Source organism: Phasianus colchicus, chromosome 1 (assembly GCF_987193195.1).
Source record: "Phasianus colchicus chromosome 1, bPhaCol1.hap1.1, whole genome shotgun sequence".
NCBI classification, from domain to species: domain Eukaryota; kingdom Metazoa; phylum Chordata; class Aves; order Galliformes; family Phasianidae; genus Phasianus; species Phasianus colchicus.
Window position 1 is genome coordinate 76,013,317 of NC_143436.1, and position 26,908 is coordinate 76,040,224.

Here is a 26,908-nt window from a genome sequence, read left to right on the forward strand (position 1 = left end):
GCTGCCTTAGCCCCATCCTGCACATTGCTGCTACTCCAAGCAGTGCTAAGAAGCTGCTGCTTCCTGCCTAAGATCAACTTGTGATGTTGTCCATCTAAGTGTTGTTTCCTGTGGTAAAGGTCAGTGCTGCTTATGACTCAGACCAGCCCTTTATTTTCTTTCCCTCTGTTGGATAGACACAAAATGCATCCCACAAACAAATAAATTAATCAGTCTCATGCACGTATATAGATGATTCCCAGTTAATTAGAAGATTGCACACTAACATCCTTGTGTTAAATTAAGAGAATCTTGAATGGCTGTAGTGTCAGGCACTTAAAGCTACAGAAATTCTCCCTGCCACCAGGATGAAGGCCTTGGGTTTTTTTTGTTTTGTTGTGCATATAATTATGCATAACAGTGCAGTTTTTTATGACATAAGCACATAAATTTTCATAAACTTGGCTTTTGCAGAGGGGGACAAAGCTGAAAAATGCATTCCTCCCCAGTGTCCTTGCATGAGAGGTATCCTTGAGGTGCTCTCTCAGCTTCTGTATGTAATAACATGCTATGCTGTATTGGGAAGGTATTGCCTCCTTCCTGCAGACAGGAGAGGTAACGTTAATACAGATATACTCTTACACGTGTATGTTGGTGAAGTGCCTTTAGAAATTTGTCCTCCATGACCCCTGCAGATACACTGGATTTCTCTAGGAGTGCCAACACCTACCATTTTCTTATAGTTTCAGCTTTTTAAAAACAAAACCTCAGAGATTCTAGCCTCAGAAAGGGCAAGAGCTGCTTGTTCATTCTGGTGCACAAGAGTCATGTTGCCTTATGCCAATAGTGCGAGAAACACTCAAAATCAATAATTTCTGATCAGACACAATCTTTGTGAAGTGACGAAGTTTATTCGTTATTGCAATAGCGGGCGCACGCCACCTTGTGGCAAGGAAGAAATTGTGCGCTTAATTAGTGAGATCGATACTATGTTATACCCTTCCTACTAAGTATATCTCTCCTGTTACTCATTGGCTGAGCATCTCAGGCACACAGCGTATTAGACACAGTTGTTAAGGTGCGTTTCCATATAAGGTTTATCACTCACCTGTCATTTTTCATTTTTCAAAGGGGACAGGAGGACATATGCTAGGCCCATAGGTTGTTCTCCATTCATCAAGAGGACAGAAGGACAATGTATACTAGGGCCACCAGCAGTTCCCCTTTTTTCAAGGGAGACAGGAGGACAGTGTATACTAGGCTTTTGCTATCCTGCCTGTCCACCGTAGGTGGATCCATAAGTGTTTACCCACCTGGTCAGAATGTTCTGAAAAACAGAATACCTGGCAGACTCACTCTAGCTTATATTAGGCTCTGCCTCAACATCTCATTGTAGACAACAACCCCTGCTGCCATTTTGTAAGAAAGTTTAGTAAAGGTCTATACCTTAGTGCTTAGTTTTCTAATGCAAAAACTTGATCTACTTCTCACACACAGCGAGGTGTGGGAGGCTGCAACTAACTTCTTGCTCTGTCTGTGGACAGGGAATCAGCTTTAGTCTAAAGAAGCTGTCCTTAAGAGGGGTTGTTGGGGACAGGAAGCAAATCCTACTGCTGTTCTTCACAAGAAGAAGAGAAACAATTCTCCCTTGGACTTTGCCTCTTTCACCCCTCCCCTAGTAAATCAGGCCAAAGTATATGTTATCCTAAGAAACTGCGCAGTATTGGCTAGCATAACACAGCTTGATTAGGACCTACCTTAAGAGCACAGTGCTGATTGCAGACTTCAGTAGGAGTTGCTCTAACCCAACTCTTATCCAGTTTTGATTCTTATTATCAGTGACCTTTTTAGTCCTTGAAAATACAGGTTCTTTTCTGACCCATGGTGGCACAAGACCAAAATACAGCTACGCTGTCCATGCTACCACTCTGAAAGGCCTTAATTTAAAAAAAAAAATATATATATATTAATTTTTTAATAGCCCCCACATTTACTGGTAGAAAAGTGATCACGTGTTCCTGAAATCACCTCCACAGGAGTGGCCTGTTGTCCTTAAAACTGCCATGAACAATGGGTAGAAGCAAGCTCAGTCACATATCATCTCCTGTAGGATCAATTCCTGACACAGGCCACAGACATCCAACTCAGACTTCCGCTGGCAGTCAGTCCCTTGTAAGGAGTAAGATGTGCAGCTCCATAATATTACCAAATCTCCCAAGGACCAGTGTTTTGACAATTAGTCTTAATGGAAGGGTGGGGGAGAAGTCCTTTAGTCCCAGTAGGTAAATACATTGTTCTGGGCCATTGCGGATCCAGCAATAGAACTACCAAAGGTGATGCTGTGATATAGAAACAGTATACTAACTCCTTTGTATTCTTTCTTCTTTCTGTAGTCCAACACTGTATATCAGCAGAGGATTCTTAATGCCTCTCACTCCCATAACTCAATCATGCAAAAATGAAACCTTTCCCATATGGTGAGTGATCAAAGCAGAGCGCTCAGATGTGACCTTCCATTGTACAACATGCTACCATCCATAACAGTGCTGTTTAAGTGTAATTTGTCTGGAGCCATGGTGCTGTTGTTGGAAGGGCAGACTGATGAGGGATTGTTTTGTATGAGTAAAAACACAGTTCTCGTGAAGCAAACTTTTGTCCTTAACTCATAAAAAGGGCCTTTGAATGATTCATACAGTGATATTTTTATTTTTCTTTGCATTTAATTAATAGTAGCACAAGAATAATACCGCAAGTAAAATATAAAAGCAGAATGACCTTATAAAAGAGTGCTTTTTCTACCTTAGAAAAAAAACTTGGTACATTACATTGAAGGCTTATGTTGTAAACTGACTGAGGCAGAAACCACATCTTTGTCCTGTGCTCGTGATGCATTTCTCTCAGTGAGAATCTCTTCTGAAATTATCACATTGCATAGGATGGATGAATTACAGTCCCCAAACCATCACAGGGAAAAAGAAATGAAGATGAAATGTTTAAAATGTTAGCTTGTCACAACTCTAAGTTGGTGGATAGGAGGTCCAGATATTTGATTTCCACCAAGGGACAGAAGGTGAAAGCAACCAACTGTGTAAGGTCCTGGATCTTGAGTGATTAGAAGCTACAGCTCACAAGGACTAATAAAGGGCAAATAATGATTATAACAGTTCTAGAATATGTAATATTATGCTTCCTCAGAGCTCCACAAGGGTAAAATTGCCTTTCTGTTTTGGGCATCTGCTCCAGATGCCCAAGCTAGACACCAGCCCAGCACCGAGATACTTTCTTTTAACTCTGCAAAGATCCTAATGTGGCTGATGCCCCACTTTTGCTACCCTACTGTCCCCATACACCCTGCTGTTTTTTATAACTTCATTTCACCATGTGAGTATACCTCCTCCTCCCTCGTTAGTGATTCTTAGAAAACGAAGATAGGGCATTGTTACTCCATGCACTGGAGCAATATCACATTGTTGTCTGTAGTGTCTGTGCCTTAAGTTCTCTGCAGGATTTCCCAGACCTGCTTGGATTATTCTTTCCTTTATCCTATCTCTAATAGAAGAGTGAAGGATGCCCTGCAGGAGTCGCTGTAAACATTGCTCTGTTCAGCTGCTAATTTCTTGCTGAAGCGACTCCAACTCTTCCCACACAGAGATAAGGCTTTTCTCCAGCTTGAACCAACTGATGCTGAGTCAGGTCATAATGCCCATCAAAACCCTTGCCACAAGCACAGTTTCTGAATGATTTCTGTCCCATTTGGGCTCTCTGTTGGTGAATGTAAAGGTAAAAACCTGTTCATTTTCGTATGAATTCTTAGATGATGGCTCTCCATATTTTCACTGGTGGAAAACCTCATCACCAGCTGTAATAGAGAAATAAATCATTAGATTTGATTCCTCCCCTAAAGAGATAAACACCACATGAAGAATATGAGAGTGAAAGTCATGAACTGGTTCTTCAGATGAGGAGTTTAGGGATCAAAGACAGAAGTAGAAATGGATTCTCTTCTTTCATCTGCCACCATTTACAATCAACATTATATCCTTGAGCTTCCCAGCAGTGTGGATCTCAGAGCGCTAGTGAGACGCATCAAATCACCCAGATCATTATGACCCGGGCTGTAGCAATTGGGCAGCTCAATATGATGAGATGTTGAACATGATAGAAAGGTGCAGGAAGGGAAGGAGATTGCTTACCCAAATCAGAAGATTCCAGGTTTGCAGGGAAAAACTCTACCAGGAATGGTGGCAGTCAGCCCTTAAATGGGGTCTAGGACAGGTGGAGCCAGACTCCACCCCTTTCGGTCACGCAGGTGAATTGCCTTCAGCTATGCTCCTGGGGCTGACCTCCAGGTGATCAATCAGCGGTTCAGGCCATGACTCAACAGTTCCTATACGCATGCCAATAAGCACTACCTAGCACAGGTATGGTAATGTTATGGTAGTTTGCATTTCCATGCATAGGATGGAGAGAGGAACATCTATTATTGGCAAGGGACTGCCAGCAAGCTGCCTAGGGAGGATATTGCCCTAATCAAATGTACCACTAGCAGTAGCTGGTTGGCTGGCCAAGTTTATTGGAGTTACTGATTGTGGGGCCATTTGATGGTGAGAAGCCAGACTGTACTCAGCACCCCATTAGATGCTTGACATTACTTACTGATGTAGCAGCTCAAAAAAACCTCCCTTACACCTCTCTGTCTCTTTTGGTATTGGAATTGAAATACAGTAATGGACTTAATATAGTTGGATGTATCAAGAAGGTCTGCATGCCTCAGTACACCCTATATGTTAAGAATATTCAGCTCTAAAGTGTGGCCCAAAAGAACCATTTGATCTGTTTGTTTGCTTTTTTCCAGTACTTGAGGTTTCCTATGTGACCATAATCTCAGATAGCAGAGAGATGACTGTGTAATCTTGCTATGAAATTTCAGGGGATAAGAGTGCCCCAGAGAACCCAGACAGGACCAGTGCTTCTCTGCAGGATACTGAAGGTCACTCGGTGGGAGATAATAAGAGAAAATTAGAACAGAGCAGTGCTCCTGAGCACCTGTAACACATTGATGATATTGTTGTGTGGGGTGGTACAGCAGAAGTTTTCATGAAAGGAGAGTGAATAATCAAAATTCTTCTGCAAGCTAGTTTTGCTATTAAGCAAAGCAAAGTGAAAGGACCTGCCCCGGAAATTCAGTTCCTAGGTATAAAGTGGAAAATGGGCATTGTAACATCCCAGCAGATGTGATTGACAAAATCACTGCTATATCTCCACCCACTAGAAAGAGAGAGATAATCTTTTCTGGGTGTAGTGGGCTTTTGGAGAATGCATGTTCCAAACTATAGCCTCATTGTAAGCCCCCTTCATCAGGTGACATGGAAGAATAATTTTTCATGGGGTCCTGAGCAGCAGCAGGATTTTGAGCAAATTAAACAAGAGATAGCCCATGCCATGGCCCTGGATCCAGTACAGACAGGACAGGTTGTAGGGAACATCCTCTACCTGCTGCTGGAGAGAAAGGTCCCACTTGGAGTTTGTAGCAACGAGCCTCAGGAGAGACCTGAGGCTGACCACCAGGATTTTGGAGTGGAGCGTCAGGGGGTCTGAAGTGTGCTACACTCCAAATGAAAAGGAGATATTAGCTGCATATGAGGGGGTTCAGGCTGCTTCTGAAGTAGTCAGCAGTGAAGTGCAGCTCCTTCTAGCACCTCGACTGCCAGTGCTGAACTGGATGTTCAAGGGAAAGGTTCCCTCCACCCATCATGCTACTGATGCCACTTGGAATAAGTGGATTGCATTGATTACATAGTGACCTTGGATGGGGAACCTCAGCCATCCAGGAATCTTAGAGGTGACCATGGACTGGCCTGAAGGCAAAAAGTTTGGAACATCACCAGGAGAAGAGGTATCACATGCTAAAGAGGCCTCACCATACAGTGAACTACCAGAAAACGAAAAATTTGCCCTGTTCACAGATGGATCATGTTGTATTGTGGGGAAGCATCGCACATGGAAATCTGCTGAGCCCCACATGACAAGTTGCAGAGGCCACTGAAGAAAAAGGAGAATCAGGTCAGTTCACAGAGGTAAAGGCTGTCCAGCTGGCCTTAGATGTTGCTGAACGGGAGAGGTGGCCAATGCTTTATCTTTATACTAGTAATTTTATACTATGACTCATGGATGGTGGCAAATGCCTTATGGAGGCGGTTACAGCAGTGGGAACAGAACAACTGGTAACGGAGGGGTAAACCTATTTAGGCTGCTGAAGTATGGAAAGACGTTGCTGCTCGAATAAAGAATATGGTCGTAAAGGTGCGCCAGGTAGATGCTCATGTACCCAAGAGGGGGGCTACTGAAAAGCAACAAAATAACCATCACGTAGGTCAAGCTGCCAAAATTGAGGTGGCTCAGATAGACTTGGACTAGTAGAACAAAGAATTATTTCTAGCTCACTGGGTCCATGAGACCTCAGGCCTTCAAGGAAGAGTTGTAATATATAAGTCGGCTAGAGAACAAGGGTTAGACTTAACTTTAGATGCTATTGCACCGGCTATTCATGACTGAAATTTGTGCAGCAATTAAACAAGCCAAGAGGATGAAACCTCTCTGGGGAAAGGGCCATGGCAAAAGTAAGAAGGTGTAGCAGGTTGACTACATCACCTTGCCATTAACTCATGAAGGTAAGTGTTATGTACTTACCATGGTGGAGGCAACCACTGGGTGGTTTGAAACATGAGCAGTACCCCATGCTACCTTCTGAAACACCATATTATGTGTAAAGAGCATATCAGGAAAAGTGATTCAGGCCCTTCCAGCTTCTGGAAAGGGAAAACTCTCCATGGAATTGTGTTTGCTCAGGGACCTGGGTCAACTCGGTGGGTGATGCAGAAAAATGGGGATGTTCAATGTGTACCACAAGGGAATTTGATGTTGGGGGAGTGCAGTCAGTAAATCCATGTATGTATATTTGTGTGTGTGTGTTTAATGCATGCTAATTATTGTTTGTTTGCATATGTTTTAAATATTATGTAGTGATGTGAAATAAGTGGTGGAATGTCATGATTTTATGTTTTTTGTTATTAGTGTTCTACATCATAACATCACGCAGAGCACTGGGAGTTAAAGAGTTAATCCTCCAGTTTCATGGATTGACAGTTTTTCTGGGTACATGGCTCTCAGAAGAGAACTACATATCCCAGAAGACTTTCACTGTTCTGTATTCATTTTCCGTTCAGATGGAAAGATAAAACTGCTCTCAAGTAACAAGACTCTCTTTTACTGCTCATTTCTGTGGGGTGCGCTCCCTAGCCATTTTGCCTTCAGTATTAGAGTAAGGCCTTTGGTTTTGGATACTTTCTCCCTCATTTTACTTGATTTATTATCTTCAATTCCTATATTGTATTATATTGTGTTATCTTGCATTCCGATATCATATTTAGTAAATTAGTTTTTCTCCATTAGCTTGTTGCCACTGTTTTATTTTTAGACCTATCTCCCTACTTTTTCCCTTTTCTCCCCTCCCCCATCTCCTGGGCCATGTGTCCCCCTACCCCATTTGTCATGGAACTAGGCCTAACTGGCCCAGAAACCATTGGCAGGAGCCCAGGCAAGTTATTTGCACCTTTGCTTCTCATGTGACCAGAAGGCACGGACCTAGGGTGAAGCCCATATAACGGCCAGCCACTGAAAGGAGACCACCTCTTAGATCTAGGATGTTTCCTGAGAAGGAGTGCTGTATAGTCCCTCAATGGTTGGGTGAATTCAACTCTTCTTTTTGTTTTTGGCATAATTGAGATTTCTTGTTATTGCCAAGAATCTATTAGAAGCATTTTTGCTTCTTTTTGTGAGCAGAATACGTTGACTGCACAGTATTTGCTTGTATAAAATTAGATGTTTCAGAGCAGAACTTCCTTTATCTACCTAATACAGAGACTTGACAGAACTCACCTTATCTGCTCAGGGGAAGGACACAGGTTGTTCCTGTTTTCTAAAATTGTTCAGGAGTTATCTAGATCAATCTGTGCCCATGACAGGTGGCAGCAGGCCTGTTAGGCCCCCTGGACCCAAAATGAGAAGGGAAAAGGGGAAGGATGGGGAAATGAGATCTGGGCCCAAAAACAGAGCAGCAGCAACGATCTAAGGAGGAAAACTTTATTTTACTAAATATGATATTAGAATGTAATGCAATATAAAACAATATAATTGAAATTGAGGCTAATAAATAAAATGAGAGAGTGTCCAAACCCGAAAGGCCCACTTTGAACTGAAGGCGCATGGCTAGGGAGTACCCACACACACTGCCAGGCAGCAAGCAAGAGAGCGAGACAGAGAGTAAGATCCCATAACTTCCTCCTGTGGCTTATCTTCCTCTCTGAACATGAAGTCCGCTGAGATATGTAGTTCTTTTATGAGAACCAGGTATCTGAAAAGTTGTCAGTCCACGGAACTGGAGTATTAACTCTCTAATTATCCATGCTTTACATGATGTTATGATGTGGAATACCAATAACAAAATTATAAAACCATGACATTCCGCACCGATCACTACATCATGCTTAATATATATACATATGTACAAAAAACAATAATTAAAATGCATTACACACACATGTCTATATACATATATATACATATAATTACTGACTACACTCCCCCAACATCATATTCTCTTGTGGTACACATTTTTCTCCATCACCTACCAAGTGGACCGAGGTCCCTGGGCAAAAAGAGTACCACTGAGAGGTTAGCTCTTTCCAGAAGCTGGAAGGACCCAAGCCGCTTTTCCCAACAGACTCTTTGCAGGTACCACAGGGACCTCATCTCCCTCAACAGTATTAGGAAGCTGGATTGGATAGGGCCATCACAATTGATAGATCCTCTAGTATTGACAAACCAGGTGGCTTCTGCCAAATGCTTCCTCCAGTGCTTAAATGTTCCACCACACATTGCTTTCAACATAGTTTTTAACAACCCATTGTATTCAATTCAGTTTAACCAGAAGCCGGTGAATGATAGAGGATATGATACATCCACTCAATGCCATGATCTTTAGCCCAAATATTTATAAGATGATTTTTGAAATGAGCCCCATTATCTGATTCAATTCTTTTTGGAATGCCATGTCGCCACAGGACTTGTTTCTTGAGACCTAATAAGGTGTTTCAGGAGATAGCATGGGGTACTGTGCATGTTTCAAACCACCCAGTGGTTGTCTTTCCAAGGATCAACAGCCCAAATAAGTTTATCCTTTCATTGCCACTTGTTTTGTTCCCACTACCGTAACCACCTCCATAAGGCACTTGCCACCATCAGTATTAAACTAAAGTATTGGCCACCTCTCCCATTCAGCAGCAACTAAGGCCAGCTGGGACTGCCTTTGCCTCTGCAAATTGGCTTGATTCTCCTTTTCCTTCAGTGGCCTTCGCAGTTTTTTTTGTAGGGCTCCACACAGCAGCTTTCCATCTGTAATGTTTCCCCACAGTATGACATGATCCATCAGCAAACAGCATATTTATTTTCATTTTCTGGTAGTTCACTGTATGGTGGGGCCTCTTTAGCACGCGATACCTCTTCTCCTGGTGATGTTCCAAACTTTTTGCCTTCAGGCCAGTCCATGATCACCTCTAAGATTCCTGGATGACTGAGGATCCCCATCCAAGGTCATTGTGTAATCAATGCAATCCACTTACTCTAAGTGGCATCAGTAGCATGATGGGTGGAGGGAACCTTTCCCTTGAACATCCAGTTCAGCACTAGCAGTCGAGGTGCTAGAAGGAGCTGCACTTCACTACTGACTACTTCAGAAGCAGCCTGAACCCCCTCATATGCAGCTAATATCTCCTTTTCATTTGGAGTGTAGCACTCTTCAGACCCTGTGTATGCTCCACTCTGAAATCCCAGTGGTCAGCCTTGGCTATCTCCTGAGGCTCTTGGCTATAGCCACGATATACTTAATAAAGTTGAGACCTGTTGATCATGATAGCATGAGACTTGTCTCCCGTGGTCTTTTCTCCGACAGAAAATGTCATATTTTTTGACAAAAGATGGCATGTATCGGAGAAAATGTCATATTTTTGTTGAGAAAGCTGGTATTCCTGGCAGAAAATGTCATATTTTTGGTGAGAAAACTGTTATTTTTGGCAGGAAATGTCATTTTTTGGACAAAGCATGTATTTCTGGGAGAAAATGTCATTTTTTTCCGTAAAAAAAGTAGTATTCATGGGAGAAAACGTCATACTTTTGGGAGAGAACTGGTATTGCTGGGAAAAAATGTCATATTTTGGGTGGGAAAACTTATTTCAGGCAGGAAATGACATATTTTTGGCGAGAAAGCAGGCATTTCTGGGAGAAAATGTCATCTTTTTTGGTGAGAAAACTGTTATTTCTCGCAGGAAATGTCATCTATTTAGAGAAAGCTGGTATTTCTGGGAGAAATGGTCATATTTTTTAGGAGGGAACTGGTATTTCTGAGAGAAAATATCATATTTTCAGGAGAGAACATGTATTTCTTGGAGAAAATGATGTAATTTTGGAAGAAACTGCTATTCCTGGGAGGAAATGTCATATTTTTGGTGAGAAAACTGGTATTTCAGGGAGAAAACGTCATATTATTGTGAGAGAACTGGTATTTTAGGCTGGAAATGTCTTATTTTGGTAGAGAAAGATGGTATTTCTGGCAGAAATCGTCATATTTTCTGTGGAAAACTGTTATTTCTTGTAGGAAAATGTCATATTTCTGGTGAGAAAACTGGTTACTCTTCAAGGATGCCTTCCTGAGAGTGCAAGAACTCTGTCCCTCTGAATAAAAAAGCAGGCAGAGGAGATAGGAAGCCAGTGTTGCTCAGTAAGGACCTGCTTGGCACGCTGACGGCAAAGAAAGGTGCGTACAAGCTCTGGAAACAAGGGCATGTCACCTGGGAAGAACACAGAGATGCCATCCAGACTTGCAGACGTGGGTCAGGAAAACTAAGGCACAGGCAGAACTGAACTTGGCGAGGGATGTGAAAAACAATAGGAAGACTCTCTACAGGTACATTGGCCAGAAGAAACAGGCCAAAGCGAGTGTACCTCCTTTGGTAAATGTAAAAGGAGAACTGGCTTCAACGGATGAAGAGAAGGCTGAGGTACTGAATGAGTTCTTTGCCTTGGTCTTCACTGGCTGCCAGGATTCCAGTATTTTTCACGTCCCTGAGCCCTGCATCCCTAAAACTCTAGGTGGGGACCGGGGTGGTAAATTCCCCTCCACTGTGAGGTCAGAGCAGGTCCAAGACCACCTCATGAGACTGAATGTGTACAAGTCTATGAGGTCATATGGCGTGCATACCAGGGTTCTGAAGGAGCTGGGTGAGGTGGTTGCTGAGCCACTCTCCATCATATTTGAAAAGTTGTGGCTGTCAGGTGAGATCCTGGATGACTGGAGGAAGGGTCACATCACCTTCATTTACAAGAAAGGGAGCAAGGAGGACCCCGGGAACTACAGTGCCTGGGTGAGTCTCACTTCTGTGCCTGGGAAGATCACGGAACAGATCATCCTGGATGACATGCTTGATCACTTGAGGAATGAGCGTGTGATCCAAGACACCCAACACAGCTTCACCAGAGGAAGGTCATGCTTGACCAATCTGGTGACCTTCTATGATGTAGTGATGGCATTGGTGGACAAGGGAAAGGTGACCGATGTCATTTACCTGGACTTGAGCAAGGCCTTTGACATGGTCCCCCATCACATCCTCATCTCCAGATTGGAGGGATGTGGATTTGATGGGTGGACCACTTGATGGATAAGAAACTGGTTGAAAGGCTGCAGACAGAGGGTGGTCATCAATGGTTCTATGTCCAGGTGGAGGCGGGTAACAAGTGGCGTCGGCCAGGGGTCTGTCTTGGGACAGTGCTCTTTAGCATCTTTATCAGTGACATCGATGATGGAATCTAGTGCACCCTCAGTAAGTTTGCTGACGACACCAAGCTGAGTGGTGTGGTCGACATGGTTGAAGGAAAGGATGCCATTCAGAGGGACCTCGAGAGGCTAGAAAGGTAGGCCCGGGTGAACCTGATGAGGTTCAACACGGCAAAGTGCAGAGTTTTGCACCTGGGCCGGAGGAATCCCAGGCATCCATACAGACTGGAAGGAGAGGTCCTTGAGAGCAGCCCTGTGGAGAAGGACCTGGGGATCTTGATAAATGAAAAAATATGAGCCAGCAGTGTGCCCTTGCAGCTCAGAAAGCAAATGATATTCTGGTATCCATCAAAAGAGGGGTGGCCAGCAGGGACAAGGAGGTGATTGTTCTCCTCTACTCTGCTCTTGTGAGGCCCCATCTGGAATACTGTGTCCAGGTCTGGGGCCCCCAGTACAAAAAAGACAGGGAGCTTTTGGAGAGGGTCCAGAAGAGGGCCACAAAGATAATCAAGGAACTGGAGCACCTCCCCTATGAAGGCAGGCTGAGGGAGCTGGGCTTATTCAGCCTGGAGAAAAGTAGGCTGCGGGGTGACCTCATTGCAGCATTTCATTACCTAAAGGGAGCCTACAGAGGGGAGGGGATACAACTATTTGAAACGGTAGATAACTGCAGGACGAGGGGAAATGGTTTTAAGGTGAGGGAGGGGAGATTTAGGTTGGATGTCAGGGGGAAATTCTTAACAGAGGGAGTGGTGAGGTACTGCAACAGGCTGCCCAGAGAGGTTGTGGCTGCCCCATCCCTGGAGGTGTTCAAGGCCAGATTGGATGGGGCCTTGGGCAGCCTGGTCTAGCATTAAATGGGGAGGTTGGTGGCCCTGCGTGTGGCAGGGAGGTTGGAGGTTCGTGATCCTTGAGGTCCCTTCCAACCCTGGCCATTCTGTGATTCTGTGATTCTGCGAAAACTGGTATTTCTGGCAGAAAATGTCAGATTTCAGGAGAAGACTGGTATTTCTGGCAGAAAATAATGCATTTTTGGAGAGAAAACTCTTATTCCAGGCAGGAAATGTCATATTTTTGAGGGGAAAACTGGTATTTCTGGGAGAAAATGTTATATTTTTTTGAAAACAATGGTATTCCTCAGAGAAAATATCTTTTCAGGAAGAAAACTGGGATTTCTGGGAGAAAACGACATATTATTGTGAGAGAACTGGTATTTCTGGCAGGAAATGTCATGTGTTTGGGGAGAAAACTATTATTTCTTGCAGGAAATGTCATCTTTTTAGAGAAAGCTGGCATTTTTGGGAGAAATGATCGTATTTTCTAAGCAAAACTGTTATTTCTGAGAGGAAATGCCATATTTTTTGAGAGAATACTGGTATTTCTAAGAGAAAATGTCTTATTTTTCTGGACAAAACTGGTATTATTAGGAGAAAATGTCATATTTTTGACAAAAACTGGCATGTCTGGGAGAAAATGTCATATTTTTATGAGACAACTGGAATTTCTGGGAGAACATGCCATATTTTCGGTGAGAAAACTGGTATTTCTAGGAGAAAATGTCATAATTTGGGGAGAGAACTGGTATTTCTGGCAGGAAATGTCATATATTTTGGAGAAAGCTTGTATGTCTGGGAGAAAATGTCTTTTTTTATTTGTAGAAATCTGGTATTCGTGGGAGAAAACGTCATATTTTGGGGAGAGAACTGGTATTTCTGGGAGAAAATGTCACAATTTCTGTGGAAAACAGTTATTTCTGAGAGGAAATGTCATATTTTTGGTGAGTAAATTGTTTTTTGGGGAGAAAATGTCATGTTTTGTGTTAGAAAACTTATTTCTGACAGAAAATGTCATCTTCTTAGAGAAAGCTGGCATTTCTGGGAGAAATTGTCATATTTTCTGGCAAAAACTGTGACTTTTGAGAGAAAATGACATATTTTTGGAGAGAACTTGTATTTGTGAGAGAAAATGTCATTTTTTGGGTTACAAATTGGTATTTCTGGAAAAAAATATCATATTTTTGGTGAGAAAACTGGTATTTCCAGCAGTAAATGTTATGATTTTTGGTGATAACTGGTATTTTGGGTAAAATACGTCATTTTTCGTTAGGAAAACTGTTATTTCAGGCAGGAAATGACTTATTTTTGGTGAGAAAGCTGGTATTTGTGGGAGAAAATGTCATATTTTCCTCAGAAAATTGGTATTTCTGGCAAGAAATGTCATCTTTTTTAGAGAAAACTGGTATTCCTGGGAGAAAATGTCATATTTTTGGGAGAGAACTGTTATTTCTGGAAGGAAAGTTCATATTTTTGAGGAGAAAACTGGTATTTCCGGGTAGTAATGTCATCTTTTCAGAAGAGAACGTATTTCTGGGAGAAAATGTCTTTTTTTATTTGTAGAAATCTGGTATTTGTGGGAGAAAACGTCATACTTTTGGGTGAGAACTGGTATTTCTGGGAGAAAATGTCATATTTTGGGTGAGAAAACTGGTTTTTCTGGGAGAAAATGTCATATTTTGGGTTAGAAAACTGGTATTTCTGGGAGGAGATGTCATCTTTTTAGAGAAAGTTGGTATTTCTGGGAGAAATGTTTATATTTTCTGGCAAAAACTGTTATTTCTGAGAGGAAATGTCATATTTTTGGGGATAAAACTGGTATTTCTTGGAGAAAACGTCATATTATTTGGAGAAACCTGATACTTCTGGGAGGAAATGTCATATTTCTAGTAGGAAAACTGGTATTTTTAGCAGGAAATGTCATATTTTCAGGAGGGAACATGTATTTCTGGGAAAAAATGTTGTATTTTCAGGGAGAAAACTGTTATTTCTGGGATAAAATGTCAAATTTTCAGGAGAGAACTGGTATTAGCCTCAGTAGAATTTCCTATACTTATTGAAATTCACAGGAACACTCAACCTGAGAATATTTAAAAATTATAGTTGACCATTGAGACTGAGCTCGGGAACACATTTATGGACTCATTTTTGTTAGATTTCAAGGAAAACTTAACCAGCACAAAGAAAATGATGTAATAGTAAAAGTACATTTGTAAAAAATCCAAATATCAAAAACATTCAGTATTTAAATACTTTATGCATAAAGTGTATGTGAACATCACAACATATTACTAATATAACTGTAGTGGAACTGAAGAGAAAATGGTAATGGAAGCATTCATTACTTCAGATTTCCATCAACAGTAATTATTGACAAGTGCTGCAACAATACAGTGCTCGCCATCAGGAAATTCATACCCATTTCCAATTTTGTCATTAGCTTGGGTGAAACCCAAGGTTCTACACTTGAAATAGACTGAGAAACTGACTGCAAAGCAATCTTGCATAGCAGTCCTGATGAAAAACATTTTGAGTTTACAGGGTGGAGATTGTGAAGCTAGGTTAAAAAAACTTTATTATGCTTCCTTGCTACATAAGAGAGAAAATGCATAATTAGCTATATTAAATGTAATGTGGTTAAACCAAGTGAAATTACTTATCTCTCTGTGTGATAAGATTAAGACTCCATCTTTGATTCTGTGTCCAGTTCTGAGTCCCCTGTCTCAATAAGGAGTTGAATACATTGGAGACGGTACAGTGGAATATTACTAAGATAGTCTGCTATGATGCAAAACCTCTGAGGAAATCTGGGCTTGTTGGATATGGTGAAGAAGAGGTAAAGCACTTGGTAGTGGCTTATGAGTAGCTATACGGATTGTTAATAAGATGACAGTATGAAATTCTTCTTGATAATGTTGGATGATGTGAAGAAAGCAACAGTTGCAGGTCATGGCCTGGGCAGTTCAGATTCACTGTTGGAAAAAGAAGGGTCTCACTACATAAAAAAGTCTAACCATTTGTGCTTTATACATCAAGGAAAGAGATTTTCTTCCATCTATCAGTGATATGTGAGTTGCTAAAGAGAAACTTACATGAAAAAGAGAAAAAAAATTTCCTGCTGATAAAATCCTTCTCCCTAAAATATTTTTTGGGGGAAAGAAGATAAAATGAAGGTGCTACTGTGGTGATTTTAGTTGAAGTGGGCAAGAACGGCTTCAAACATTGACAATCTGGCATAATTTCAAGTACGAGATAATGGCAGTAGTCCAGTTAAACTGCATGGACTGGAAATCAAAGGATGAATAAATAAAGGAAAAGGAAATATAAATAACAAAGCAGATCAGGTGGAGAGCTGGCAGAAGAGAACAGGCAGAGAAAGGGAACAAATGTGTAGTGAAGATCTTTATAGGGAGGCACAAGCTAGGCTTGATAGGCAGTGATAGACTGAAGGCACACACTCTGTTTAGTGGTCTCCCAAAGCTCTTTTTTATCTCCACTGTTCTTCTCAGAAATGCCACTATTTCAGATACAGTAGTACAGATACTTCTCATTTCCTGCACTTTGCCATGTTCATTCTGAAGATTCTGAAGTGAATTGTCTGATACTGTGTATTTTAATATCTTCTTTTATTCCCTCTGACCTTTAGCCTTTGTCATGCACTTTTTTTGTTGATTTTTTTTTTTTTTTTCAGTACATCATCTTTTTATTGTCCTTCTTCACGAATACTAATACTTTTCAAGCTTCTCCTGGACATCACCACAGTTTTCAAGCACCAGTGTTTAGGTCAAGCAAGGAAGTATTTATCAAAAGCTAAGGCGATCGGACATACTTCGTCATGGCCACAAGTCAAAAAACAATTATCAGCACCTAGATAACTCAGTGTAAAACTATTAGACATGAAATGAACTCATAATTGCTTATGGGAAATGGAACATCAGGCAACTATCTTGACCCTTGAAGATTCATCACTAGAATTTTTCTGTTTTTCTAAGACTCTTCACTTTATGTATCAACAGCTATTCTATTCTGTCAATCAGTCAAAAAGGAAAACCGCATTTGAATTTAACCAAAATGATATGTTATGTTAATATTTTTATTATTATTTTATTGTTTCATTATGAGTGACAAATTTATAAAAATTTGTAAGTAGGCCAGCTAAAAGATTCTGCTGGAAGACAGTTCTGTTCCAACAATTTCTATAAAGTTCACCAAAATTGGTCTCTGATGGGAGACCAGTTAGGATTTTAGGATGCCTCGAAGAGCTAAGGAGGCTGTTGAGAATAGGATTTACCCCTCTCAGCAGAGATAAATAGGCATAATATCCTGGTATGTTAAATGTTGGCCTGCATAAGTCATAGTACAACCTTCTTCAATTCCCAGCCAACTGTTTGAATAATTCCAAATCACATCCATTCCAAAAAGACAGCAAAGTGCCTTTGAACTTTGGTAGTAAAATCATCTTCAAGCTATGAAGAATCTAAGAGATAGTACACAAAATATTTTTCAGTGTAATGAGATACATACCTCTCCAGAGAACTGTGCCAGTTTCAGTGATACTGTGATTCTATGTGATTCTCTGAAAAAGTATTTCTGATTAAGCTTTTAAAGGGAAATAGTATTTATGTACATTCTTGTGTACCAACTTAATTTGACAAATGTAGCCAATGTGTTGGCAGGCAAAAATTATGTTGAGAGAAGTGGAAGACTATTGCTTGCATTTTCTTGTTGAGTGCTCAGAGGAGAGAAGAGGTATATATTTGTTTGAAGAGCTCAATCTCTTTAAAATTTCCTCCTTCAAAAGCTATAAATGGGCAGTGGATGTTACGTTTGGGTGCACGGTGTATCAGAAGGAAGGTGAAGGAATACTCACAAAAGCATGCACCCAATTTTTATTGAAATGAAATGCAAATTACCAGTTTCAATACTGTACTGTCACTTTCTGTGTCTTTGTGATAGCTTTTAAGGAACTTTCACTTCTGTGAAAAACTCAACCTTCTGCCTCTTTTGCAGGAATCTGAGATGGAATTTCTGTATTAAGATGACAGACCTGTTTCGTCTGCATTGCATTTCTCTACTGCTGCATTGCAGACTGGGGTGAAGATCAAATAAGTAAAAATATTCTCATTCAAACAAGCTGTTTTGTTGCTTTGTAAGTATATTTTTATAGGTTTGTTTTAGATTCATAGGTAACATTCTGTGCTTTAGCTTTTAAATTCCTGTGTTATACAGGCTCACAGTAATTCAGCTACATGAAGTTGCAAAGTTGCAACAATTGAGATGAATTCTCTCTCTCCCTCTCTCTCTTTTTTTTTTTTTTTTAATTTCCCCACTGACATTCCTGTCTATGTTTGTCATCCACAGTAAGGTGGTAAAATGTGACTGAAGTTTGGGCCCACAGAGTAGTGGCCAATGGCACAAAGTCTAGTTGGAGGCTATCTCATTCCACTTAATGAATCCTCTGAAGAGAGCACTCCAGCACTCCCTGCTTGACAGGGTCCCAGGAGCAGTGGTGTCAGATAATGACTCAGAGGAAGAATACAAGAAAAATTTATATAGCTTTTCAACAACTGTTAGTCAACTGTCTCAAAGCAAAATTAAGCAACATTCTAACACCAATAACTACGAAGAAAACAGTTACAACAAAGACAAGTGTAAAGTCCCGCCTCTGGGAAGGAGCAACTCCAGACACACTGAGGGCTGCTGGGCTGGAAAGTAGCTTGGCAGAAAAGATTCTGGGTGTCCTGGTGGACACCACGCTGAGCATGAATCAGCAGTGTGCACTCATTGCAAAGAAGGCCATTGGCATCCTGGGCTGCATTAGGCAAAGTATTGCCAGAGGGTCAAGATGATCCTTCCCCTCTTTTTTCAGCTATGGTTTTGCCTGAGCTGAAGAAGTATGCGCAGTTCTGGGTGCCTCAGTACAAGAGAGACAAAGACATAATGAAGAGAGACCAGTGAAGGGCCACAAAGTTGAAGGAGGAAAGACTGAAAAAGCTGGAGCCTGGAGAAGAGGAAGCTCTGGGGGGCATCTTGTTAGTTTGGGTAAGTACATCTGAAGGGAGGATGCAAAGAGGGCAGGGTCAGGTTCTTTTCAGTGGTGCCCAGTGACAGGGTAAGTGACAGAGAACACAAACTGAAAGGCAAAAGTTTCCCCGTAAACATCAGGAAGCACCTTCTCACTGTGCAGGTAACTGAGCACTGGCACAGGTTACCCAGAGAGATGTTGTGGAGTCCCTTCCTTAGAGACATCCAGAAACCATCTGGACACAGTTCTGAACAGCGTGCTTGAGCTGGGGGTGTCAGACCTTCAGATGTCTCTTCTAGTCTCTGTGACTGATTGGCAGTTTTTTAAATGAAATCAATGGAGTATCAGCATTTCTGTTGCTGTCAAACTACATATTCACATGTAATTTACTGTACTGTACTATAATGTACTGTAGAAAATATTTTCTACAGGAAAAGAGACTAGCCTTGAAGGTCAGTCATCTGTACAAACCTTGGGAAGTATCAGTTCTGTTCCCAGTGCATAGCATTTATCTTTTATAGCATTGTGAGAATAATATTTATTCTGACTATAAAGATAGGGAATGAAACAAAATTCATCAGTTCAACCTAAATGATTTTATTTGCTGTAAGAGAAATCTCACAGTCTGCAAAGACCGCTGAATTCTTCACCAGCCAAAGAGTGGCAAGGGGCAGTAGTAGGACTTGACTTCAGTAATCCTGAAGACCTATTCAACTTAACTCTGTACCTCTCTGCCAGAGGCTGCATGTCCAATACAGTGGAAGAAACATCAGCATATCAGCTCTGCTTCTCATCTTTCTTATTTTGTATCCAAGCAAGCATAGTAATGGTCGTTGTATGACAAGGTTAGACTGGGAATACCGTAAGGTCACACACTGTCAGTCATGGCTGCGTGCAGAAGAGGTAACAGGAAACTGAGTAGTGGTGGTTGCCTTCTCAGACAGCAGAACTCTGCATCACAAGGACCGTAAACCGGATGCATCATTTCTGCTGTAGGCATAGTAATAGAAAACAGACCTTTCAAATAAAAAATATATGTGATTCTTTTAGCACCTGTGATACACACTGCAGTAATTTCTGTGTGTGGACCTGTAATTCTGAAGGTCAAGTCACAAGTACAAGATTAATTTTGTGAGTGAGGCCCAGGAAACCTCTCTGTCGTAGGTTTGCTGTAGACACTGCGAATGACTTCAGATGAGTAACATCCTGTGATAACAAATATCTGGGGGGGGGGGGGAGGGGGGAACAACACAAAAAACATAAATGTAGTGAACTATTTCAAAGTAAATAAATGAGATGAAAGCTGTTATTTGTATCAGAAACAATAAACCTTCTGGTCTACAGCTCTGTGCTTACTAAACTAAGATTTTAGGGACATAATGTAATAGCTTTAGCAGAAAAAAAGGCCCACAAGAGAAAAGCTATAAAGGAAAGACACCTTCCTTTGTCCCTTCCAGAGCTAAAAAGAATCCATGGTATGATTTACAAGAATTGCACATGTACACTCTTAGAAATTATGTGTTTCTTGACTAACTCTTGGAAAGGGAAAGCATCTGGTCTAGGGGTAAACCTTACCTCAGTTAAGAAGATCGAACAGTTTCTATGTGGATCAACCACATTTATTAAAAAAATATGGATCCTAACCAGCTGCACAGAGTTACAGAACACTGGCCATTGTTGTTCCTGATAAAGTTTGAAAGAACGCAAGCAGCTATCTCAGAATCTGTCACTGTGCAAAACCCCATCAGTGGTTCATGCCGTGACTCAACAGTTCCCAAACACAAGGAATAAAAGGAAGACCTGGAGAACTACAGGCCAGTCAGTCTCATATAGTCCTGTGTTCAGCAGGACTATGGAGCAGATCCTCCTGGAAACATGGGAAACAAAGAGATGATTTGTGACAGCATCACTAAGGGCAAATTGTGACTGACAAATTTGGTGGCTTTCTACCGTGGGGTTACAGCATCAGTGGATAAGGGAAGAGCAACTGATGTCATCTAGCTGGACTTGTGGAAAGCGTTTTATGCTGTCCTGTATGACATCCTTGTCTTTAAAATGGAGAGACGTGGATTTGTCAGATGGACCACGTGATGGGTAAGAAATTGGTTGGATGGTTACAGTTAAAGAGTTGCAGTCAACAACTCAATGTCCAGCCGGAGACTAGTGGTCAGTAGTGTTCCTCAGGGATCAGTATTGGAACCAGAACTATTTTACATCTTTCTTGGTGACATGGACAGTGGGTTGTGTGCACTCTAATCAAATCTGTGGATGACACTAAGTGGTCAGTGTGCTGGAGAGAAGGGTTGATGCCATCCAGAAAGATCTTGATGGGCTTGACAAGGTGGGCCCCATGAAGTTCAACAAGGCCCAAGCACAAATACAGGCTGGGTGGAGAAAGGATTGAGAGCAGCTCTGAGTTGGACCTGGGGGAGCTGATTGATTAAAAACTCAGCATGAATGAGTAATTTGCACTTGCAGCCCAGCAAGCCAACCGTATCCTGGGTTACATCAAAAGAAGCGTGGCCAGGAGGTTGATGGAGGTGATTTTCCTCTTCTACTTAATTCTCTTGAGACCCCACATACAGTATTCTTACTGCGCTTAGCTCTGGGACCCCCCAGCAGGATGTGGACCTGTTGGAGTGAGTCTAGATGAGGACTGTGAGGATGATCAGAGGGCTGAAGCATCTCTCCTGTGAAGACAGACAGAGGGAGCTGGAGTTGTTCAGCCTAGAAAAAAGGAGGCACTGGGGAGGCCTTATAGTGGCCTGCCACTGTCTAAAGTGGGCCTACAGGAAAGCTGGAGAGGGACTCTTCCTCAGGAAAAGTAGTGATAGAACAAGAAGTAGTAGCTTTAAACTAAAAGAGGGTAAATTTAGATTATGCATTAGGAAGAGGTTACCCAGAAATACTGTGGAAGTGTTTGGGCCAGGTTGAATGGGTCTTTGAACAACTTGATGTAACTGAAGGTGCCCCTTCCCATGGCGGAGGAGTTGGAATTAGATGATCCTTACGGTCCCTTTAAACCCAAACCTTTCCATAAAAAAAGCCTCTTACCTATTCTAAACTGCAGATAACTGAATACGATGCAACTGTAAATCTACCCTCTACTGTTTCCCAGTAGCCAGACAGACTCTTTAAGGGGGAGGAACAGACTGCCCCCTTTTGCTGTAAAATGAGCCAGCAGGAAAGACCAGTCTGGCTGAAAAGGGATTATTTGCTGAGGCTCTGGGAAAGGAGGACATCTTTGGAAGAAGGGTCAGGCAACTTGGGAAGAGCGCAAGGATGTCTCTACTACAGGGATTTGTCTAGAGGGAAAATTAGAAAAGCAGAAGTCCAGTAAGAACTTAACTTGGCCACCATTGTTAAAGATAATAAAAAATGATTTTACAAATACACTAACAGCAAAGAGGAAGGCCAGGGAGAATCTCCTGGCTTCACTGGACATGTTGGAGAAGGTTTTCACCGAGGGCAAGAAAAAGGTTGTCGTTCTCAATGCCTTCTTTACTTTGTCTTTAATAGTCAGGCCAGTTATCCTCAGGGTACTCAGCCCCCTGAGCTGAGAGACAGGGATGGGGAGCTGAATAACCTCCCCACAATTCAGGAGGAAACTGTTAGCAACCTGCTACTCCACCTGGACTGTCACAAATCCATGGGACCAAGTGGGATCCACCCGAGGGTCTTGAGGGAGCTGGCAAAAGTGATTGCTGAACCACTTTCCATCATTTATCAGCACTTCTGGTCAACTGTGGAGGACCCAGATGACTGCAGACTTGCTAATGTGACACACATCTACATGAATGAGGATCCAGGGAACTATGGGCCTGTCAGCATGACCTCAGTACTGGTAGTAGGAGAAGGTCATTGAGCAGATTGTCTTGACTGCAGTCATATGGCATGTGTGGGACAACCAGGAGATAAGGCCTAGCCAGCTTGGGTTCATGAATAACATTTACACTTACTATCACTGCTGCCCTTTACAGGCAAATTGGCTTAGGGTACATTACAATTGCTACCTGTTATTCTAGGGTGATAATAAAAATGCTGTGAAAATGCTGAAAAGCACGTTCAGAAATCAGAGACTCTATTGCTTGCTTTGGATTAAAGACACTACCCTGAGCAACAGACTGAGTGATCATACATGGAATTTTTTCACTGAGTGGTTGATTTCCCCCAGAATAGAAATGCAAGATGCTAGCAACAGTTGACATATCTAGACTGCAGCAGAAATAACACCAAGTATTGAAGCCAACGCAAAGATCACAAAACTGTGCAAATCTGATACTGACTGCTGGAAAGTTAAAGTGGAATTTTGCTATCCAAAGCCATATGTAAGATAGAATCATAGATTCATAGAATTGTTTGAGTTGGAAGGGACCCTTAAAGGTCATCTAGTCCCTGCAAGAGAACAGGGATATCTACAGCCAGATGAGGATGCTCAGAGCCTGCTCCAGCCCAACGTTGAATGCCTCCAAGGATGGGGCATCCACCACATCACAAGGCAACTTGTTCCAGCGCCTCACCACCCTTACTGTGAAAATCTTCTGCCTTGTATTGAATCTAAATCTCCCCTTGTTTAGTTTGAAACCATTTCCTGGACATAGTTAAATGCAAAAAGAAAGTCTATAGGGACAAGAAGCAGGAATGGGTTACCTGGGAGGACAACAAAGAAGTCATTTGAGCGGCCAGGGATCAGGTTAGGAAAGGTGAAACCCAGATAGAATTGAATCTAGCCAGGGACATAAAGGGGAACAAGAAGAATTTCTACAGGTGTATCAGTGATAAAAGGAAGGCTGGGGGAGATGTGGGCCCTCTCTGGAAGGGAACTGGAGACCTGGTTATGAGGGCTGTGGAGAAAGCTGAGGGGCTCAATGACGACTTTGCCTTAGCCTTTTCAGGCAAGGGCTCTAGCCACACCGCCCAAGCTGCAGAAAGCAAAGAAAGAACTCAGAGAAGAAAGATCTGCCCATTGTAAGTGAAGATCAGGTTCGAGACCATCTGAAGAGCCTGAAGGGGCACAAGTCCATGGGACCCCATGAGATCCATCCACAGGTTCCAGGGGAACAAGCAGATACAGTTGCGAAGCCACTATCCAACATATTTGATAGGTCATGGCAGCCTGGAGAAGTTCCCGCTGATTGGAAAAGAGGAAACATAACCCCCATTTTCAAGAAGGGAGAAAAAGAAGATCAGGGAGCTGCAGACCGGTCAGTCTCACCTCTGTTCCATGAACAGATGCTGCCAAAGACCCTACTAAGGCACAGGGAAAATAAAGACAAATTGATTGGTGATAACCAACATGGGTTTGCCAAGGGCAAACGTGGGTGGCCTTTTATGATGGAGTTACAGCATCAGTGGATAAAAAAAGAGCAACTGACGTCAACTGCCTAGACCTGTGCAAAGCATTTGACACTGTCCTGCATGACATCCTGGACACCAAATTGGAGAAAAATGGATTTAATGAGTGGACCACTTGCTGTATAAGGGATTGGCTGGATGGTCATGCTCAGAGAGTTGCAGTCAACAGCTTGATGTCCAAGTACATGAGGGGTGCTCCACAGGGATTGGTGCTGGGACCGGTGTTATTTAACATCTTTGTAGGTGACATGGACAGTGGGATCGAGTGCACCCTCACCTGATATGCAGAATGGCATGGAAAAACCAGTTGCAACTTTAGGCTAAGTGCAACTAGACTGGATTAACTGTGCCAAACAGAGATCGTGTAGTAAGTCATTCGAGTCTTAATACATGACCAAACCCTGTTACAGTGTTTATTCTTGCAAACCAACAATATACATGACTAAAATCTGTGATCAATGCAGTCTTACAAGGACAGATGTAAATGCAACAATTACCTAGGTACAGTGACAACTTTCAACAGGAAATAGCAATTCTGAATTGTATAAAGACTGTACTGACTGAAGCACCTCCCCTACAAGGATAGGCTGAGAAAGTTGAGGCTCCTCTGCTTGGAGAACAGAAGGCTTCAGAGTGACCTTATAGCAGCCTTCCAGTACATGATGGGGGCCTAGAGAAAAGCCTGAGAGGGACTTTTTAGAAACACATGTAGCAACAGGACAAGGGAAAATGGTTTTAAACTGGAAGAGTCTAAACTAAGAGTCACTTTAGGCTAGAGATTAGGAAGAAATTCTTTACTGTGAGGGTGGCATGACACTGTAACTGGTTGCCCAGTGAGATTGTGGATGCCCCCACTCTGGAAACATTCAAGGCCAGACTGGATGGGGCTTTGAGCTACCTGGTCTAGTGGGAGATGTCCTGGCCCATAGCAGGGGGGTTGGAACTAGATGATCTTAAACGTTCCTTCCAACCCACAGCATTCTATGATTTCCCCTTGTCCTGTCACAGCAAACCCCATTAGAGTCTGTTCCCTTCTTTCTCTCGCCCCCCTCCCCCCTTTAGATATTGAAAGGCATCTGACAGTTCCCTTCCAGGCTGAATAGCCCCAGCTCTCTCAGCTTGTCCTCATGGAGGGGAAAGGAGGGGGTGTTCCATCCCTTGGATAATTTTCTGTGGCTCTCCTCTGGATGTGCTCCATGTTTCTCCTGTACTGAGGACTTCACACCTGGATGTAGTACTTTAGGTGAGGTTTTACCAGTGCAGACAAGAGGTGCAGGATCGTCTCCCTGCTGGCCTTGCTTCCTTTGATGCAGCCTAGAATACAGTTGGCTTTCTAGGCTGTGAGGGCACTTTGGTGGTGGTGGTGGTAATTTAGAGCTGGTTGTCTGCCATCACCTTTCCCTACAAGTATCTGTTGTAGCAGGCGCTAACGAGGACTTGGGTGCCTCTTGATCTGAAAGGTATCACCCGTCTGTTAGATTGCTGTGGAGAAGCAAGGATTAAACTCACCCCTCACCCTGAACACTTTAGAAGCTATGACATCACTAGGTCCCCTCTTCCCTCGTGATATAACAAATCTGATGCGTGTGGTATTAATGCCAGTGCAGTACACATTGTGGTCCTCGGAGTGGACGGTGGGATTGCAGGCGGCTCTAGGGGCAGCGGAATCCAGCCCCCACCATCCGCTGCATGGGTCCTCGTTGATGCGTCTAGCAGGAATGGCTAGGGGGATGGAGACCCCTCATGGTCAGGCGGGAAGGCTCAGACCGGGGGAGCTTATAGCAGCTACAGACGCAATGCTCCAGGCGTTCAGGAGGATAGCTAAAGGTGCAGAGTTAGTGGACCCCTCGACTAAAGTGACCCAGGGGCCAACGGAGTCATTCTCTGAATTTGCGAATAGACTTTTAAAGGCCATCCAAGGATTGGAACTTCCTAAGTCTGCCCAGGGTCCAGTTATTATGGATTGCCTGTGACAGCAGTGTCAGCCAGAGATTAGAGATCTTTTACGGATAGCGCCTCGATTAAGCACACCAGGGGAGATGATTAAATATATTTTGGATAAACAGAAGGTGGCATCTCTGACTAATGAAGGGCTAGCGGCGGCTATTGTTGCGGCGACTGATGCGCAACAGCCCCAGGGACCGTGTTACAGGTGTGGCCAAATGGGCCACATTAAGTCAAATTGCCGGAATATGCGTGGAATGCAGGGGCCGCAGTGACCGGCAAAGGGACCGGTAGGGTGGGTATGTTGGAACTGCAGTGGGCATGGACATACTGCTTATCAATGCCTAAGTAAGGGTGTGAGTAAGGGAGAGGAGCAGCAACAGGGAAATGGGAGTGGGAGGGTCCCCCAGCCCCAGGGCCCCTCCCCTATCCTGCTGGTTGGGCCAACCCTGCCCCTCAAGTTCATCATACGAACATCTTGGAAGACAGTGCGGAGGGTTCTGAACCCTTTAGAGGAGAAACCCACTGGTTTCCACAGTTTTGCTAGATGGTTCATCCCATCTTTGGGGGTGAGTGAGTTAGAAAAGGCGATTGTTAACATTTCAGCCACTTTGGAAATAATAGAAAATGCCACCATTGATGCAATTAGGACATTACAGGGAGAAATTTCAACGCTTAGCAAGGTGGTATTACAGAATAGGATGGCATTAGACCTCTTAACAGACAAAGAAGGAGGAGTCTGTGTGGTAATAAATCAAAGCTGCTGTGCCTATGTTGATAACACTCAGAGGGTAGAAACGGACATACACGCAATATGGGAACAGACTAAATTACTCCATCAAGTGTCCATGGATGATACTTCATTCAGATTCCGGGACTTATGGG

The 26,908-nt window shown here is 42.7% G+C and overlaps 1 long non-coding RNA gene and 1 pseudogene across 3 annotated transcripts in view; both read left to right on the forward strand.

Moving 5' to 3' along the window:
* The window catches only part of LOC116231394 (uncharacterized), a 40,572-nt gene that overhangs the window by 8,451 nt on the left and 5,213 nt on the right, over nucleotides 1-26,908 (forward strand). For 2 of the 3 annotated variants that reach the window (XR_016470106.1, XR_016470104.1), the window contains exon 4: nucleotides 2,373-3,374. This is a non-coding gene — a long non-coding RNA (uncharacterized LOC116231394). Of the gene's footprint in view, nucleotides 1-2,372; nucleotides 3,375-17,709; nucleotides 17,849-18,568; nucleotides 18,742-26,908 lie in introns of those variants that run through there. The other variant, XR_016470105.1, reaches the window with a different exon arrangement.
* On the forward strand, nucleotides 22,374-26,306 carry LOC149919748 (endogenous retrovirus group K member 8 Gag polyprotein-like; annotated as a pseudogene).